At 42.5% G+C, this 6018-nt stretch overlaps 1 protein-coding gene across 1 annotated transcript in view; it reads right to left on the reverse strand.

Annotated features, from left to right (window-relative positions):
• LOC311144465 (condensin complex subunit 2-like) overlaps nt 1-1454 on the reverse strand; it is a 28108-nt gene extending 26654 nt beyond the window's left edge. Inside the window, exon 1 of the mRNA XM_084180491.1 lies at nt 1286-1454. The gene's annotated coding sequence lies outside the window, so the exon portion shown is untranslated. The remainder of the gene's footprint in view (nt 1-1285) is intronic.
• Nucleotides 1455-6018: the final 4564 nt, after the last annotated feature.

Raw genomic sequence — 6018 nt, forward strand, 5'->3', positions numbered from 1 at the left:
AACGCTGGACCAATTGTGCGCCGCCCATGGGTCTCCCGGTCGCGGCCGGCTGCGACAGAGCCTGAACTCGAACCAGGATCTCTAGTGGCACAGCTAGCACTGCGATGCAGTGCCTTAGACTACTGCGCCACTTCAACAATGATCCATCTCAAGCATAGTCTTGACTAAATATGAAAAGGTGTTTATCTTTTAAAGTTCTAGCGTTCACCTCTCATAATAAACAGTTGTAGATAGAGCCAATCGACCAGCCTAGGCAAAAGGATATACTAATAATAAATTGATGGCCCATTCACTGTACATCCTGTTGACACTCTTGATAATAGGGCAGTACATTTCCTTTCTCAAACCCCCCCATAGTTACACTACAGTACAATTTGAGGTTTATGAGAAAACATTTGGAAGGACAAATTCTCAGGGCAGTAAATAAAAATCAAATAAAACTTTGAGTAAAAAAATGTTAAACCTTGCTGAAATATAATGAGAAATCCTTGATAAATGTGACCTGTACTAGTGGCAAGTGCTTAAACTAAAATGTTGGGGTAATTATTTAGGCCCACAATGGTCTCGTGTAAGACATTTGTATGTTCATGTTTGCCTATGTTAAGGACGCCACGCTGCTTTCTTAGTAAGTACCGGTTCCTCGTGATTCGGCTCGCACTGAGCTCGAACTCAGAACCTATACCTGGCTAGCACACGTGACCGCCCTCCTTGACAACGTACCAACCGTTTGAGCTATGGGAAAATATATAATTCGATAACTCCATCTGCGACATTTCAAGCTAGCTGTGGCATGAGTTTATGGTACGTTCTTAACTCCATTACACATAGAATAAGCATAGCCGAGAGATCTTGTCTCACACTAGATTTCTTAAAACATTTGGTATTGTGCAAGTTTGAAACGGGGAAAAATGGAACCCAATGGCGAGGATAAAGAACAAAAATAGGCAAACAGAGAGAAAACAAAGTAACGTTAGTTAGCACGGGCTGACAAGCAAAACCTAGCTAGCCCAAGTTAGATACAGGAAGGTATCGTTTGTGATTGTTGTTAGCAGTGATACTACCTAGCTAACTAACCTTTTAGCTAGCTAAAAACATGACTGGATTAGATAGCTAACTTGCTACTGTCTGTAGTTAGCTATATCTGATATCAATACACTACCGAGCTAAAGTTAGTTAGTTAAGGTTAACTAACGTTAGCTAATTTGCCATCCCCAGATTTCTTTTTAGCTAGCTAACGTTGCTGGTTGAAAACAAAAGCTGGAACTAGATTGAATTCGTACATTACCTCGATTATAGCCAAAGCTTCTGGAACAGTGAACTGTTTCTTTATAGCTAGCTAAATTAAAATGAAAACAGCGTGTTTTGCTTTGTACGGATGCACTTTTGTTGCTGAACAGATTTGAAAATGTGCGCCGAAGGGTTTACGTAACGACAGTGTGCATTACCATGTTGAATGAAGAATTAAACACTCGACTCGGATTGAGGTAGCTCCGCCCATAACTACATTTTGGGCTGAGAAGATGACAATCGTTTACATTTTGGGGGTTGGGGGGAGGGGCTGAGTGAGTGTTACCGAGGTGCTCAACCGTAGTGATGAAAAACTTTTTGAGGTCACATTGCTACCATTACATTTTTTTTTTTTTTTTATTTCACCTTTATTTAACCAGGTAAGCCAGTTGAGAACAGGTTCTCATTTACAACTGCGACCTGGCCAAGATAAAGCAAAGCAGTGCAATAAAAACAACACAGAGTTACATATGGGGTAAAAAACATAAAGTCAAAAATACAACAGAAAATATATATACAGTGTGTGCAAATGTAGCAAGTTATGGAGGTAAGGCAATAAATAGGCTATAGTGCAGAATAATTACAATAGTATTAACACTGGAATGCTAGATGTGCAAGATATTATGTGCAAATAGAGATACTGGGGTGCAAAAGAGCAAAATAAATAACAATATAGGGATGAGGTAGTTGGGTGGGCTAATTTCAGATGGGCTGTGTACAGGTGCAGTGATCGGTAAGGTGCTCTGACAACTGATGCTTAAAGTTATTGAGGGAGATAAGAGTCTCCAGCTTCAGAGATTTTTGCAATTCGTTCCAGTCATTGGCAGCAGAGAACTGGAAGGAATGGCGGCCAAAGGAGGTGTTGGCTTTGGGAATGACCAGTGAGATATACCTGCTGGAGCGCAGACTACGGGTGGGTGCTGCTATGGTGACCAATGAGCTAAGATAAGGCGTACAGGTCACAGTGGTGGGTAGTGTATGGGGCTTTGGAGACAAAACGGATGGCACTGTGATAGACTACATCCAATTTGCTGAGTAGAGTGTTGGAGGCTATTTTGTAAATGACATCGCCGAAGTCAAGGATCGGTAGGATAGTCAGTTTTACGAGGGCATGTTTGGCAGCATGAGTGAAGGAGGCTTTGTTGTGAAATAGGAAGCCGATTCTAGATTTAACTTTGGATTGGAGATTCTTTATGTGAGTCTGGAAGTTGAGTTTACAGTCTAACCAGACACCTAGGTATTTGTAGTTGTCCACATACTCTAGGTCAGACCCGTCGAGAGTGGTGATTCTAGTCGGGTGGGCGGGTGCCAGCAGCGTTCGATTGAAAAGCATGCATTTAGTTTTACTAGTGTTTAAGAGCAGTTGGAGGCTACTGAAGGATTGTTGTATGGCATTGAAGCTCGTTTGGAGGTTTGTTAACACAGTGTCCAATGAAGGGCCAGATGTATACAAAATGGTGTCGTCTGCGTAGAGGTGGATCTGAGAGTCACCAGCAGCAAGAGCGACATCATTGATATACACGGAGAAAAGTGTCGGCCCAAGAATTGAACCCTGTGGCACCCCCATAGAGACTGCCATAGGTCCAGACAACAGGCCCTCCGATTTGACACACTGAACTCTATCTGAGAAGTAGTTGGTGAACCAGGCGAGGCAGTCATTTGAGAAACCAAGGCTATTTAGTCTGCCAATAAGAATGCGGTGGTTGACAGAGTCGAAAGCCTTGGCCAGGTCGATGAAGACGGCTGCACAGTACTGTCTATTATCAATCGCGGTTATAATATCGTTTAGGACCTTGAGCGTGGCTGAAGTGCACCCGTGACCAGCTCGGAAACCGGATTGCATAGCGGAGAAGGTACGGTGGTATTCGAAATGGTCGGTGATCTGTTTGTTAACTTGGCTTTCAAATACTTTCGAAAGGCAGGGCAGGATGGATATAGGTCTGTAGCAGTTTGGATCTAGAGTGTCACCCCCTTTGAAGAGGGGGATGACCGCGGCAGCTTTCCAATCTCTGGGGATCTCAGATGTTATGAAAGAGAGGTTGAACAGACTAGTAATAGGGGTTGCGACAATTTCGGCGGCTAGTTTTAGAAAGAAAGGGTCCAGATTGTCTAGCCCAGCTGATTTGTAGGGGTCCAGATTTTGCAGCGCTTTCAAAACATCAGCTGTCTGAATTTGTGTGAAGGAGAAGCGGGGGGGGGCATGGGCAAGTTGCAGCAGAGGGTGCAGAGTTGGTGGCCGGGTTAGTGGTAGCCAGATGGAAAGCATGGCCAGCTGTAGCAAAATGCTTGTTGAAATTCTCGATTATTGTAGATTTATCGGTGGTGATAGTGTTTCCTAGCCTCAGTGCAGTGGGCAGCTGGGAGGAAGTGCTCTTATTCTCCATGGACTTTACAGTGTCCCAAAACTTTTTGGAGTTAGTGCTACAGGATGCAAATTTCTGTTTGAAAAAGTTAGCCTTTACTTTCCTGACTGCTTGTGTATATTGGTTCCTAACTTCCCTGAAAAGTTGCATATCGCGGGGGCTATTTGATGCTAATGCTGTACGCCACAGGATGTTTTTGTGCTGGTCAAGGGCAGTCAAGTCTGAGGAGAACCAGGGGCTATATCGGTTCTTAGTTCTGTATTATTTGAATGGGGCATGTTTATTTAAGATTGAGAGGAAATTACTTTTAAGGAACAACCAGGCATCCTCTACTGACGGAATGAGATCTATATCCATCCAGGATACCTGGGCCAGGTCAATTAGGAAGGCCTGCTCGCTAAAGTGTTTTAGGGAGCGTTTGACAGTGATGAGGGGTGGTCGTTTGACCGCGGACCCGTTACGCACGCAGGCAATAAGGCAGTGATCGCTGAGATCCTGGTTGAAGACAGCTGAGGTGTATTTAGAGGGTATGTTAGTCAGGATGATATCTATGAGGGTACCCATGTTTACGGATTTAGGGTTGTACCTGGTAGGTTCGTTGATAATTTGCGTGAGGTTGAGGGCATCTAGCTTGGATTGTAGGATGGCTGGGGTATTAAGCATATCCCAATTTAGGTCACCAAGCAGTACAAACTCTGAGGATAAATGGGGGGCAATCAATTCACATATGGTGTCCAGGACACAGCTGGGGGCTGAGGGGGGTCTGTAGCAAGCGGCAACAGTGAGAGACTTATTTCTGGAAAGGTGGATTTTTAGAAGTAGTACATATTTTCTCTGGTGTTTTATCTCCGGAGTGGGTGACCACCTGCGGTGCAGAGTCCTCTTTCTCTAATTAAAATATTAGACTAAGGTTATGTCCCAATTGGCACTATATTCCAGAGGATGTGTCCTTAATGGCACCTTATTCTAGAGCTAATTCACCCTTTAAACAGAACAGGTAAGGTTTTTTTTACTGCCTGGCCTAGTAAAAAAATAATAATACAATTTTAAAACATCTACATGGTACTGCAATAAATTACCCCCAAGGGGACAATAAAGTCAGTAAATGGCACTGTGAGGTAACCTAGGCAGAGAGCTCAGTAAATAGACCTATTGTAATTATGAAGTGTTTTTAAGTGTTTCTTTTTTGTTGCATTTTTTTTATAAACTTTTGTTGATAGATGAACTGAAATATCTGGTTGTGACCCACACAATTGCAGGAGTGATTGTGGCAAGTCTGTTTATATTTGGGTTGGCTAGCTAGCTAGCTTGCTAATTATGATTTGAATGATGCAGCAACACCAGATCAACAGCATCTGCTTTTTGCCCCCCTGCTACAGTTTCTAGAGGGAAGTGGACTGTGATGAGGGGATGCAGAGGATTGCTTCTTAGGGGGCTTTTCTGGACCATTGCTGAGGTGTACTGGCGCTTTTACAGTCACTGAAGCATTACCCAGGTGGGTGCTACATTTCAGTAGTTGACGATCCAGCCTACCTACGGAGGAGCTGCTGTGACTAACGAAGACAACGAGGTACCCGATGAGCTCCGGTGCCTGTCTGTCAGATGTCTCTACCTCTCTGCCTGGCTGTACCATCTATGCTCCCTCCTCTCAAGATACTACCTTTCTCAACTGCTTATTATTTAAAGCTGTGCAACACCATCACCCAATAACTGCCAGATCCCTACATTTGTGTTGTTAAATTGTTTTTGTTTATTTTGTTTTTAAAGCGACTTTGAGATTCTACTTGTAATGAAAAGTGCTATATAAAATACATCTATTATTATTTATTATTAAAGTCTTTTAGAAAATATAAGGTTATGGCCTAAACCAGGGACCTTTATCATTGTAATTGAGTTTAGGTTAGGATATTGAAATATTTTCCCTATTTCAGTCATAAAAAACTAATGGTGGTAACCTGTGAAAGAATTGCTAGACTAATTCAAAGATTCTCTGCACTGATGTTAATTCATAAATGACACTAGATGGCAGTAAGTAGGCCTATAAGAGAACAGAATCATTGCATTGCATTGGGTAGGTTTGTGGCCTTTCCAATGTAAGTATTTTATAGTTCTGTCTCAAATGGTGATCAGGACTGTGTATTATGATGTAGTAATTGTTAGTGAAATTGTGTGCACAGGTATTTGGTTTTAATGTTTCTCCCCTTATGAATAAACATACAACCATTGCACATGTGTACTCTTTCAACAAACCCTATTTCCTATTAATGGGTCTCACCATTATGTAGTCTATTTGTCTATTCCATTTTTCATTTGATCTATGCTACCCTAGTGCCAATGACCTCTCCGTCTGCATATAATCTCTCCTCTA

Source organism: Coregonus lavaretus, assembly GCF_964263955.1.
Source record: "Coregonus lavaretus genome assembly, chromosome: 17".
Classification (NCBI taxonomy): Eukaryota; Metazoa; Chordata; class Actinopteri; order Salmoniformes; family Salmonidae; genus Coregonus; species Coregonus lavaretus.